At 37.1% G+C, this 14,554-nt stretch overlaps 1 protein-coding gene across 2 annotated transcripts in view; it reads left to right on the forward strand.

The window, feature by feature from the left end:
• Positions 1 to 14,554, forward strand: part of LOC126883144 (histone RNA hairpin-binding protein) — a 125,872-nt gene that overhangs the window by 60,265 nt on the left and 51,053 nt on the right. The window lies entirely within an intron of this gene.

A 14,554-nucleotide genomic window follows, 5' to 3' on the forward strand; every position in this document is an offset into this window, starting at 1 on the left:
GATGTTACTGTGTATGGTCCTGAGTACTTTGGCGCTAACTTGCTGGTGAACGCTGCGCTAGCCGATGATAAATAGTGTTCCTTTTTCATGACACGGTCTCCTGGATGTGGCCGCCAGTTTCTTCGCCTTAAATCGTAATGTTTCTTTTGGTTCTCGAAAGCGTGTTCCATGTGTACTTTTGCCAATTCCCTCAACGCTTCTAACTTGCTTAAGTTTTCTGCGTACCCCTGTATACCCTGGTCATTTGTCACATCTGTTGTATCTAATTCTCTTCCAAAATTGAGAAGCGCTGGTGAAAATCCTGTCGAATCATGTTTTGACGAATTTATGGCATAGCAGAATTCTGGTATGAATTTGTCCCAGTCTTTATGGTTATCCTCCACGTAAGTAGCTATCATTGTTTTCAGTACCTTGTTTGTTCGTTCTACTGGATTGCATTGAGGCGAGTATGGTGGTGTCAGAATGTGATTTATATTGTATGACTTCATGAATGCCCTAAAGCTGCTACTTGTGAACTGCGCGCCGTTGTCCGAGATGATTTTCTTTGGGATTCCGAATTGCATAATTACTTTTGATCGTAGAAAGTCGATGAGGGAGTTCGTAGAAGCTGCTTTTATTGGTTGGGCGACGACCCATTTGGTGAACCGGTCTTGCACGACTATCAGGAAAGCGTTTCCCTTTGTAGATCTTGGGAATGGTCCCACTAAATCGATTGAGACAGTATGCCAAGGCTTTTCTACAGCGGACGGTTGCATTTTCCCGGCTGGTTGCATTTGAGACGGTTTATATTGAAGGCACTTCGTACAGGTTCTAACGTAGTCTGCAATTTGTTTGAACATCTTAGGCCAATAGTACTTCTGCGCTATCCGGCAAATTGTTTTTGCAATTCCTAAATGGCCTGCTGTGGTTGAGTCGTGATTTTCTTTCAAAATCTCTTTCCTTTTATAACTTGGTACGCATAATTTCCATGGGATGTTAAATTCTGGGTCGGCTAAATTGCGGCTGCTCCAAATGTGTTTATATAGTTTCTCGTTTGATATCTGTAAATCCGGGAAGTTACCTGGGTTTTGGAGCACATTCCTATATAAATTATCGTACCAATCGCATGATTCTAGTTCCGATGCTAACAACTCCAGCTCTGGTTCCTCATTAAGGGTTTCTTGTGGTTGCCGTGATAAAGCATCTGCTACCTTGTTCAGAACTCCCTTTCTATATATGACTTCGAAATCGTACTGCTGCAGTTCTAAACTCCATCTGGCTAATCGACCTGACGGGTTTTTGAGATTCTTCAGCCATTTGAGAGATTGGTGATCCGATATAACCTTGAAGTTGTACCCTTCTATGTATGGCTTCATTTGCTTTATCCCGTACACTATGGATAGACATTCTTTTTCCGTTGTGGAATATTTTGTCTCGGCTTGTGTGAGGGTTCGACTAGCGTATGCGATTACCTTATCTTGGCCGTCGTATTTTTGTGTTAGCGCAACTCCAAGTCCGCAGTTTGATGGATCTGTCTGTAGGTAGAATGTTTTTGAGAAATCGGGACACGCTAATACTGGAGCCGTCGTAAGTTTCGCTTTGAGTTCCTTAAACGCGTTTTCCTGCTTATCCGTCCATTTCCATCTTATCTTCTTCTTTAGAAGCATGTTTAGTGGTCCTGCTATTGTCGAGTAATTCTCTATGAATCGCCGATACCATGAGGTTATTCCTAAAAAGCGACGGAGCTGACGTGCATTTCTAGGTGGTGCAAGTTCGGTTATAGCGCTGGTCTTCTCCGGGTCAGTTTTTATTCCTCCTGCTCCCACAACGTGTCCTAAATATTTGAGTTCTGGCTGGCAGAATGTACATTTTTCGAAGTTAAGTTGTAATCTGGCTTCTTTTAGTCTTCGGAAGACCTCTTGTAGGTGATATAAATGCTCTTGGAATGTCTTCGATATTACCACGATATCATCCAAGTATGCGAACGCAAATTCTACATCGGGCGGTATTACTTTGTCTAGCAGTCGTTGGAAAGTTGCTCCGGCGGAGTGCAGTCCGAACGGGGTAGTTCTGAATTGAAAATGACCTTTTCCGGGTACGCTAAATGCTGTCACTGGGCGGCTTGCTTCTTTCAGGGGTATTTGAAAATATCCCTGCTTCAAATCGAGTTGAGATGAAATTTGCTTCCTTAAGTCTATCCAAAATTTCTGATATCCGCGGTAACGGATACGCGTCCTTTTCTGATAGTTCGTTGACTTTTCTAAAGTCAATGCAAAATCTGTACGAGTTATCTTTTTTTTTTAACTAGTACAATCGGTGAACTCCAACCACTTGCAGAGGGTTCCTTCTTTCAACATTTTATCCACCTCTTGGTTGATGATCTGCAACATTGCGGGATTGTGCCGCCTATACGGCTGTTTGACGGGATCGCACCTTTTCTTCAATTTTATTTCGTGCTTTATTAAGTTGGTGGGACCTGTTAACTTCTCGAATTCCCTAAGCTCTCTTCTTAGGAACCTTTCTATCTCTGTATTTTGGGTGGAGTCTTTTAAAGTGTTACATGTTTCCTCTTGATGTTGTTCGTACTGTTTGGATGTATCCCTATCGAACTTAAGTTCGATCGAATGTTCCCTGAGGAATTCCACTCCTAGTATTGCATCTTCCGTTAACCCTGGCATTATTATAAATGTTTGTCTTGTTTGTAAATTATCGATCTCGCAGTCAATTGTTAATTTCTGGTTGAGCTCCATTGAAGATCCGTTTGCTAGTCTAGTTCTTCCGTTATAGCTATGTAGGGAGTGTTTGAATATCTGCGCTATTCTATCTCCGGCGTAATTTTGGGTGGTCCCTGTGTCAATTAATGCTTTGTAGGAACTTTGTCCGATTTTCAGTGATGCGAATAGTCGCATGTCGTTGCTTGCTTGTTGTGTAACGGCTAGAACGAGCGGAGTCGAATCTTGCTCCTCAGACTGGGACGACTCCTTGTTTCTCCAGTCTGTTATTCGTTTCCCTGACGTCTGGAACAGCAGTCACTGCTGTAGACCCCTTCTTTGCCGCATCGCGAACAAAACTTTTTCCATGGGTTTTTACAATTCCTACGGAAGTGACCTGTCATCTTGCACCGGAAGCATGTCCTTTTGGCATCGTATTCTGTAGGGTCTGTACGTCTCCAATTTCCGTGAAAATTTTTATTTTCTCGGGTCCTTTCGTCTTCCAAAGTTTCGTACTCTTGGGCCAATTCTTGCAATCCCGATAAGTCTTCGAAATCCCGGCGGCGAGCGTAGAGCTTATATTCTGGTAGCATATTTTTATATATCCTGTCGAGTTCTTGGTTTCTTGAAAAAGATCCCTCTCGTCTGATCAATGTTTGAATATCCGTGATGTATCTATCCACTGGTTCGTTTTTCCTTTGCTTCCTGTTTCTGATTTGCTCCTCTAGCTGGAGCAAATATTCTCTGGGATAAAAAGCTTTCTTAAAATCTTTGATGAAGTCCGTCCATGAATCCCAATTTCTGTTGTTGTTTCGGTACCATGACAATGCGTGGTCTCCTAACAATTCTGGTAATGCTTTTAGCAGATCTTGCTTATCGACCTCGTAGGCTAGGCTTAATTCATCTATCCTTTCTATGAAGTCTACTGCATCCGAATGTTTCTTGTCGAAGTGTGTGTTCCACCTCCGCACTTGATTTAGCAAATCTGATTGCCTCATTTGTTTTGTCATTGTTAAGTCTTGTAATTGGTTTCTGATTAATGAAATTTCTTGGGTCAGTGTGTCTGGTTCGGCTTCCTTGGAAGTATTGCTTTTTGGGATTGTTCCTGTCGCTTCCCCGCGATCCTTATAAAAGGTTCTGAGTCTTAACCTTAACTCGTCGACGGTTCCTTTGGAATCCAATCCGCACCTTTCGGCGTCGCGCTGTAATTCCTCTTTGGAAAGACGATTTATCCATGACGTACCCGTCGTGGCACCTGATACTGAGTCTGTCTTTATCTGTCGGCATTTTTGTTATTATCTGGGCGTCGAATAACGACGTTTACTTGCGTATATTTCGACTTTTGCTCGGGCGCCAAATTTGTAACGGGTAGTTCTTTCAGGACGACAGACTCAGTAAAACACAGGTTGAAAACAAAGCAAATCTATTAACTCCAAATTATAACAATATAACGCAAAATAATAATTTGATATTTTATCTCGTCCCAGCGAAGTCCTCCTCCGGATGGGCGTCTGTAACAGAAGAACAGAATTAACAGCGGTATTCAAATATATTATATCTATCGGGGCTCGCTCAATACGCTTGCCTCCGTTGAATTACGAGTCGCACATTACCTCACTTCGGTACACCGTGCGTCTCGTCTCGAGTTGGCCTGCCTGAGTTTACGAATCACCTCACGAACGGTGCACGTCGCGATTCAGGTTGGCCGGCCTCGCTCACTTCGCTTGGCTGATTATGGAGCCCAGAACGGTCATTCAGGACTGCCGGATCGTCGCTTGCGATGCTCTTAAATATCCCTCTGGCGGCGTTGGTTCGGAGAGGTGGAACTTAGTGGGGGCACCTGCGCGATTTGAGAGAATCGCACGGTTCCGAGTGTCGATGTTTGGTCGGAGCGTCAGCCTATCATTACAATGGTTGTGAAATTTGACTCTCTGATACCTTTCACCGAGAAAAGATTTTATCCAATTGAACAGTTTAACGTCAATTCCAGACTTCGCTATCTTGTGTAACAGCAAACCTCTCCATACTGTGTCGTATGCAGCTTTGAGGTCTACTAGCACTGCAACTGTTGACATCTTACGGTGGAAAGCATCCTTGACTTTTTGAGCAAACTCGACTACATGGTCCATGGTGTTCCTGTGTTTCCTGAAGCCAGCTTGTGCGTCGTCAATCAGTTCAAGATGGGTTATGGCTCGGTTCAGTCTGTCCAGAACCATTTTTTCGGCTACTTTGCATAAGGAGCTTGTGAGGGATATTGGCCGGTAGCTATCAGTCAGGCTCGGGTCTTTTTGTTTCTTTAGGGTGGGTATGACCTCGCTCTTCCTCCATTGACTTGGGACTCTTGAATTCCATGTTAGGTTAATCAAGTTCAGAATGGTGTTTTTGGCTGCGGCTCCCAGATATTTAAGCATTTCCGGGTACAACTCGTCAATCCCTGCTGCCTTTTTCGTTTTTGTGTCAGAGAGAACCGCTTCCAGCTCTGATATCGAGAAATCTTCTGTACAGATGTCCTTTATACTTTTGCTCATCCGCCGGGGAGGGGGATAGCGCAACAGTCTTGCTCTCTCCCTCTTATTTATCTTAATATTACTCACTTTTGTGTAGTGTTTACAGAGTTCGTTTTCTATATCGGCATGTGTAGTGAGTTCTCTAGCCATGCCTCTCATTGGCATTTGCTGTTGCTTGTTTCCATCATTGTTTAGCGTAGTAACGAACCTGTGCGCTTTGACGCCGTCTTTTCGGAAGTCGAGCTTAGCAAGGAAGGATTTGAAAGCTTCTCTTTTCCCTGACTTAATGGCTTGAGTTAGGATCGGTTGTCTCTTTCGAAGCTCTACACAATCGTTCATTTGCCTGGATTTTTCAGCTTTGCCCCTGGCTTTATTTCTGGCAGCTTTCAATTTGGATAGCGTTGGGGACCAGAAAGTCTTATACCCCTTAATTTGACCTCGCGGTATGCACTCTTTTGCACATTTAAGTATGACCTCGGTTACTTTCTTTGCTGCTTCTTCTGGTTCTTGTAGTGTTAGTTGAGTAAGGACTTCATCTGTGCATTCCCTGCACTTTTTCCAATCCTCCTTTTTAAAATTCCAGCGCGGGGCGCGATTTTGGGCTTTTTTGTCCTTTGCCAGTTTGCATGTCACTAGCAGAGCGCGGTGACCACAGCCTGCTGCGTCGTCCAGGAGGGTTACACTGGTCTTCCCTGTAATGTGTGGGTGTGTTACGACAAGATCGGGCCTTGATTGACTTCCTCTAAACGATAAGAACGTAGGTGGGGTGTTCACTACATCAAGATAGTTGTTATCCAAAAAGTCCTCGAGGTGTTTCCCAACGTTGGTGGTTCTAGAGTAGCCCCATCTCGTGGATGGACTATTGAAATCTCCAATTATGATGGTACTTGGCTGGATTTGTTGCTCTACCAATTCCAATGCAGGTATATTATCTGGCGGATTGTATAGTAAGAAGAGGGTGACATGTTTCGAGTTTTTCCAGACTTCGACCTGGAACATTTCCAGTTTATCTCTATCCTGCATTTCGTGGATTATGTTAGTCTTGCATACTAGAGGGGTTTTGATTCCGATGATAATTCCTGACGCTACTTGTCGACTCCTCTTCAGCACATGGGTTGAATAGCCAACTGTAGAGTAGAGGTGAGGTGTGTCTGTAGCGGCTCCTGCCTCTACAATGACATATATATCAACGTTCTTTTCGAGAACGCTTCGTTTGAGTTCTAAAAACTTGCTGTTGCTTAGACCTACAGCGTTCCAGAAGATGACTTTGAGGCCTGCGTCGCTGCCCTGAGAAGGGCCGTTTCGAGTAGGGATTCGTACACTCATGGATCAGCGCGCGTAACGACGAATCGCTGCTGCTCATTTAGCGTTACCCAGGGGACACGTGTGATCGTACCTTACGATAGACCACGAACGCGAGCAACTCTGTCCCCCTACTAGACTTACCCGTGTATATTCTAAAATAGAAGGAGCAAAATTAAAAGACTACAACAATTCACTGAAATCTTTAGCATTACTGTCCCTAACATTCATTATATCTAAATTAAAATCTCCAGCAATAAAACATGTTCAGTGCTCATTCAGTAGTATATTTAGAACTGACTCAAGTTTTACTAAAAAGTCATGAACAGGTTTTGTGCTTGTTCTGTATATACATATGATTATGACCTTTTTTTTATAAAATGAGAGTTCTACGGCAGAACACTCAAAACATTCTTCATCGCCAAATATGGTTGTCACTTCTATGTATGTACTCTATACCATTCCTTAAATAAATTGCTGTGCCTCCATATCCATTTTGCCTGCAAAATGCTGATGCCAGTGAATATCCCACCAAATTATATGCGGACAATTGATCGATGGTTTTCCAATGTTCGCTCACACACATAGCAAGAACATTTTTTTTCATCGTTTACAAATTCTTGAAGAGCATCATGACTTGTTCCTATCGATTGAAGGTTTTGGTGCACTATACACACCTGGTCAGAAGCATTTTTTTCAAGTTGATTATTTAACCTATCTATTGAGGTGCTAGATTCTTCAGGTTTAAAAATTCACTAACATAAAGACCGACTGGCCAAAAATCAGGAGATAGGTCCAAAATAGTCCAAAATAGAATACCTACTTGAAAAATATCCGAGGCGCTTTAGGTGCCCTGCGCATGCCTCTTTTTAAAATTAGGTAGTCATAATTGACGCAGCGTCTTCTTCTATAGAAACAACAACCTTTTTTTGTATTATACAGGAACTGTAGGTGCACTTTTTTTCTGGTTCTACAAAGCGTTGGAAAGTTCTGAAAAAACTAGTTTCAAACTAACTCTAAACCGTTGAGTGTTACTAGATGGTCAAGTCGAATAGATGCATTGAAATCTTTAAGATTTAAATTTTGTAAAATATATGATGCCTTATTCGAAACCATAGAAGATCCAGAAACTAAAGGCACGAGGATTAGCAAAAACTACTTATTAAAAATTATAAATTTATATGCGGTGTTGTTCTTTGGCATTTGGATATATCATATAAATTCAGTCTCGAAGATGTAACATGTAACTATAAATTTGTCAGATTGTGTAAAAATGTTGTCAGAAACTACAGAAAAAATGAAAAGTTACAGACAATCTGGCTAAGACCAAATGAAAATTATTGTTAATGGAATTGCAGAAAATCTTGATATAAGTTCCGAATTTCCAGCTGAAAATGAAATTCGATCCAGGAGAAAAAAAACGCAAATTTGATTACAAACAATCTATGGATGAGTTCTTAGCGGAGGAAGATAAATTTAAAATAAATAATGTTTCATCTATATTTTAGACATTGCCATTAATTCTTTGAATGGCCGATTTTCGCTTCTAGAAACTCATAATTAAATTTTTTAATTTTTATATGATATTTTTAATGGAGGAAAATAGATGATAAAACACTAGAAAAATATTGTATGAATCTTCAGTCGATACTTTCAATAGAAAAAAGAATAAGAATCATATATAGAGTCAAATGATATTCTAGAAAAATTGCGTGATATATCTCTAATGATACCGTACTCCATGAAAACTTTTTTTAAGGTTTGGAGATTTTGAACTGTTTGTGCCAAAATAACCTAATTTTTTTATACCCAAATATAGTTGTACCACTAAGAATTTTATTAACACTCCCTGTCTCGGTAGCTAGTGGGTAAAGAAGTTTTTCAAAATTAAAAATTATTAAAAACTATTTACTAAAGTCCATAAGACAAACAAAACTAAAAAATATAGCACTCATTCCAATAGAGTCCTCACTAGCTGCTACTTTATTTAACCAATGTGAGTGTCGAGTTTGCCAAAATTAAAGTTAGTAAAGAAGGGCAAAATTGTAATTTTTGTAAATGTTATTTAGTGTTAATGCATTATTTCATTTAATTTAAAGTAGGTTTTGTCTTTAAAATAAAAATTGTCCTTCATTTTGTGTAGGTTCATTTAATAAAAATAAAAGTTAAGTTTCAATCATACTTAAGGGGCGGCATTTCGAGGACTTGCATCATATTAAAATGACGTACCACACGGCTCTGTGTGTAAGAAACGTTTATGTTCAATAAATACAGTTACGGAGATGAAGCCCATATGATTTCATTAAGGGAGACTACAATAGATATAGGACGATAGTTCTTTATATCATGCTTATTACCGCTTTTATAAATTGGTGTTATATAACTCAATTTCCAGTAACTTGGGAATTGACCTGATGATAATGACTCATTGAATATATAATATAAGGGACGAGCTAATACAAAACTACAGTATTTCAATAAGATAGGAGGTACTGCATCAGGACCTGGACCTTTCCGTGATTTCAGATTAGTTAGATGTTGATAGACTTCGGAGATGCTAACAGAATAACTAGAAACATTCTGATCACTATCAGTTACGAGTATTTGATGTTGAGTTATATTATCCTTACGATACACGGATAGAAAATGAGAAGCAAACAAATTGGCAGATTCAGACATAGAATTTGACCTAACATTATCAAGGAACATTTCAGAAGGTAGGGAATTCTGGTCCTTATTAGCATTTGCAAATTTCCAAAACAACCTACTGTCAGCCTGTATAGAACACTGGGCATCACTCACATACTGATTATAGCATTGTTTAGAGAGTACTTTACACTGAGATCTAAGACACGAAAATTTGTCGTAAATGTCTTAATTCAACAATGTCTTGTGTTCTTGGTGTGCTATTTTTTTCCGTATAACTAGTTCCCGTAATTCAGGTGTATACCACGGAGGAAATTTCTTGGCAGAATTTTTTTTGATGGGGACATGAATCTCGATTATTGAATATAAGACATCGTAAAATATATTATTCATTTCATCTAAAGACGTACCCAACAACAAATCATCCCACAAATCTGCACCTAAACAATCATTAATAACTTCAAAGTTTGCATTTTTAAAATCGTAATAATATTGTTCAGGAATGTTATCAGTGTTAGTATTTTTTAAATCTTAACGAAGTTACAAGTGGTGGGTGGTGATTATCGGGGGTAATGAGACCATCTATTGATTTTGAGACTATGAGAAGACTTTGAGAAAATACTAAATCCAATAGAACACCTCTCTCATTCACAATATTCGAGCACTAAAAAGGGTTATTGAATGCAACCATATTTGATAATAAATCAATAGCATTAGTTTCAAGAAGATTAGCTTGTACATTAGGTGTAGCTTCAGATGCCAGATTATTCATTCGCCAGTCACAATTAGGAACATTAAAATCGCCAAATATATGAAAACAAGCTTTAGAATATTCTTCGGTAAGTGTGTCTAAATCCTGACAAAATGTTTCAAATACATCTAATGATGCCTTTGGCGGTATAGTCTGGGCTGATTATCGGAGAATAGGCCATTTTTGGGAAAAGTTATTTACCAGCAATTTTATTGCTGGAATCGAAGGTTATTATGATTATATATATTAATAATATAGGTATGCAAAGTCCGCAGATAGTGTGCTACTTTTTTTATTAACAAAATGGCGCCCCCAAATCGTGTTTTTTCAATTTTTGCTCCATAACTCCGAACATTTTAACTCTACACCAAAAACACCCTAATAAAAATTCACCGAAATTAAATTCTGCATATAGACATGTTTTTCCTGATCTGCTCCGACGAAAATTTTCCTCGGAAAATGCGGGTTTTCCCAACAAAATCTTTAAATTTCAAATAAAGTTTTAGATAAGAAATTATCTACCAATAGTTAAATAACTCGGTGACATAAAATTTTTCTTGGTTTAGATTATAGTTTCAGAAGCCGGTGAAAATTAAACGAATATTTTAGCAACATTTCAATTGTTAATTAATAATTTACAGTCGCAATAATAACCAAAATAATTATGATACACTGATCAAACTTTGAAATCTTATAAATATAAGATGCCTATTTAATATTTTGTCAAAAAAATATAAATTTTTAATTTTTTTGAATAATCTTTAAATGTTTAAAAAAAATAGTTATAAACAAATTAACGTTTCTCAGAAAGTTTTTATTATATTCTAATTTTTAAAAATAAGTAAAACGCGTATTTTAAGGATCTTGAAAATGAATGCTTTACAACCTTTTTGCAACCATTTTCAAAAAAGTTATGAAATAGCAAAGTAAACGTACGATTACTATGTTGTTTATATATTTTTTTTAATTCTTTCAAAGCGTAAAAGTTAGTTTAAAGTACAAGCTAATTACTTACAAAAAATATCGATTATTAGTTTAATGGTTACATTTTAATTAAAGATTATAAATATTTTTTTTTTTGTAATTTACACGCGCGAAAGCAGACTAATACAATACCGTAGCTAATAACATTTTCACTCGAAGCGACAACCGCCCGCGATGTACAGTAGTTAATAAATAAAATTAAGCTTCGGCTCTGTATCAAGCCTATTTTCGCGCTAAAAATTACAAAAAAAAAACATTTTTAATCTTTGATTAATATATAACCATTGAACTAATGTTTGATATTTTTTGAGAGTAATTAGTTTGTACCATAAACTCATTTTTAAGCTTTGAAACAATTAAAACAAATTATAAAAAACGGAGTAATCGTATGTTTACTTTGCTGTTTCATAACTTTTTTGCAAATGGTTGGAAAAAAATATTAAAGCATTCGTTTTCAAGACCTTAGAAATACGCATTTTAAGCATTTTTTTAAATTATAATATAATAAACAATTTCTGAGAAATGTTAATTTGTTTATAACTATTTTTGTTAAAAATTTAAAGATTATGCAAAAAAATGAAAAATTTATATTTTGTCGACAAAATATTAAATAGGCATCACATATTTATAATCTTTCTAAGTTTAATCAATGTTTCATGATTATTTTAGTTGTTATTGCGACTGTAAATTGTTAATTAACAATTGAATTGTTGCTAACATATTTGTTTAATTTTCACCGGCTTTTGCAGTTATAATCTATACCAAGAAAGCTTTTATTTAACCAAGTTATTTAATTATTGATACATAATTACTTGCCCAAAAAATTTGTTTGAAAATTCGAGATTTTGTTGGGAAAACCCACATTTTCCGAGGAAAATCGGGAAAAACACGCCTCTATGTAGAATTAAATTGGGGTGAATTTTTATTTTAGTGCTTTTGGTGTAAAGTTAAAATCTTCGGAGTTATAGACCAATAATTGAAAACAACACGATTTGGGGGCGACATTTTGTTAATAAAAAAAGTAGCACACTATCTGCGGACTTTGCATAGCTATATTATTAATATATAGGATCATAACACTCGATTCCAGCAATAAAATTGCTGGTAAATAACCTTTCTTTGTACTTTACTAATTAGACCAGCGTATTATAACTATTTTTTTTTCAAAATTTAAAGATTATGCAAAAAAACGAAAAGTTTATATTTTGTCGATAAAATTTTAAATAAGCATCTCATCTTTATAATCTTTATAAGTTTGATCAATGTATCATGATTATTTTGGTTATTATTGCGATCGTAAATTGTTAATTAACAATTGAATTGTTGCTAAAATATTCGTTTAATTTTCACCGGCTTCTGGAATTACAATCTATACCAAGAAAGCTTTGATCTCACTAAGTTATTTAATTATTGATTAATAATTACTTACTTAAAACTTTATTTGAAAATTAGAGATTTTGTTGGGAAAACCCGCATTTTCCGAGGAAAATTTTCTTCGGAGCAAATCGGGAAAAACATATCTCTATGCAGAATTTAATTGCGGTGAATTTTTATTTGGGTGTTTTTGGTGTAAAGTTAAAATCTTTGGAGTTATAGAGCAAAAATTGAAAAAAACACGATTTTCGGGCGCCATTTTGTTTATAAAAAAAGTAGCACACTATCTGCGGACTTTGCATACCTATATTATTAATATATAGGATCTTATAATTCGATTCCAGCAATAAAATTGCTGGTAAATAACTTTTCCATGAATTTTGCTAATTAGCCCAGAGTAGTATATAAACACTACCTATCACTTGAGGACAATTATTACCAACTAAAACAAGTTTTCAATAGTTCGAGAAGTGTCCAACTGACGGCTTGTGAAGGACTTGTAAACTGCAATTAAAACTCAACCGCCTCTTTGTAAGGTACTCGTATCTGCGGAACGATCTCTTCTGTATACATTATAGTCATCGAAACCTAATTCTCCATCATGAAATTCACCATTTAACCAAGTTTCAGTAAAAATAATAATATTATAATTTGTTGTGGAAATGTTGCGCTTCAATACAGATAATTTGGTCCGTAGTCCTCTAACATTTTGATAATAAACACTGTAATAGCCATTTGATGCATTATAATTTGTTGTGGAAATGCTGGGCTTCAGTATAGAAATCTTGGCATGTGGACCTCCAACATTTTGACCACAAATATTCAGTTCGTCAGAATTGACACTACCTAAAAGTCATTCATTTGTACGTGAACCGCCTGCATTGTGAGACAGTCGAGGAGGTCTTGACACAAACTCTCTAGCTGTGACCCTAGCAGGCCATGCATCTGGCTGCAGCACAGCTTCAAAGAATGATTGACGAATACCAATTTTAAAAGAGCAATAGTAATCGTTAGGCACATCAAAGAAACATGAAACGTAAATTACGTTTCATGGAAATAAAACACTGCTAAACAAATATACGTCCGGCCATTTATGAAACTCTCCGAAAATAAAAATGTGTCATGAGCATGAATCACACTCGTTTCATTGGTAGGCGGACTAACTCTCCGAAAATAAAAATGTGTCATGAGCATGAATCACACTCGTTTCATTGGTAGGCGGACTTTGAGATTTGTTTAGCAGTGTTTTATTTTCATGAAACATGATTCACGTTTCATGTTTTTCGTTTCATGTTTCTTTGGTGTGCGGCTTACCTTAGATTTCAATGCTTTAACTGAAAAATCTTTCTTCAACAAGGAATGTTTTTTTACTATGTAATCACACAACTGATGTTCGGATACACCGGGGCTAATATTATTTAAGTGAATAAATCTCATTCGCTCAACTCCGGCAAAATCAGCATCGGCAACGGTACCAACAACCTCTGCAAAAGTGGAACATTGTTTTTATGATTAACATTGGGTGGTTTCTTTGAAGTAGTAGTCCTATATTGAGCTTTTCCATGTATGGAATCAGTTGGAATCCCCGAGACATTTTCGGCGAAGACAGGTGGTGCTGGTGGTGGACAAGGAACTGAAGGGGATAGTACAACAGTGTCCTTAGCCAGCGATGTCGCGTTCATGTTTAACAAGGACACTGAACCGCTACACCTATTTAATGTATGAATCATCTGAATATTGCTCTCACGAAGTATAACAATGTCATTTTTCAACTCTTCAACTGATTTTTGATAGCCAGCGTTCATCGGATCTAGTAAAGCCTCAAAGTGCTTAGCGCCTGAAACTTACCATCAATAGCAGGATTGAGAATGGTTGCAGATGATTGACAGTTATCACATTCAAACTTCAATTTTCTAGTGCTAGCAAGTTGCAAAACTCTTATTTCCGTTGAGCTAATCCCAGAACATGATTAACAAAACTGGGTATTACAGAGATCGCATCTAATTTTTTTGTTTAATTCTTCTTTAGATATTGCATTCTTGCACAAAAAACAAGGTTAGGTTAAAATTTTCGAGTATAAATTCTTTGTATTGTGTCTAAGAGTCTTTTTGTACTCAGATATCTATACATATCTAAACGAACTATATTAACAGTTGTAGACACTTTGTGCTAAAATTAGCCCAACATACCAGCGGAATTACACACTGTGGTTTTATTTTAGTGTTTCTTCCATTTCTTTGAATCCGTTATTTTTTATTTTAGCATTTGTTCCATTTTAGTGTATCCCTCGTGTTGAAATA

The sequence above is a fragment of the Diabrotica virgifera genome, chromosome 4, assembly GCF_917563875.1.
Source record: "Diabrotica virgifera virgifera chromosome 4, PGI_DIABVI_V3a".
Lineage (NCBI taxonomy): Eukaryota > Metazoa > Arthropoda > Insecta > Coleoptera > Chrysomelidae > Diabrotica > Diabrotica virgifera.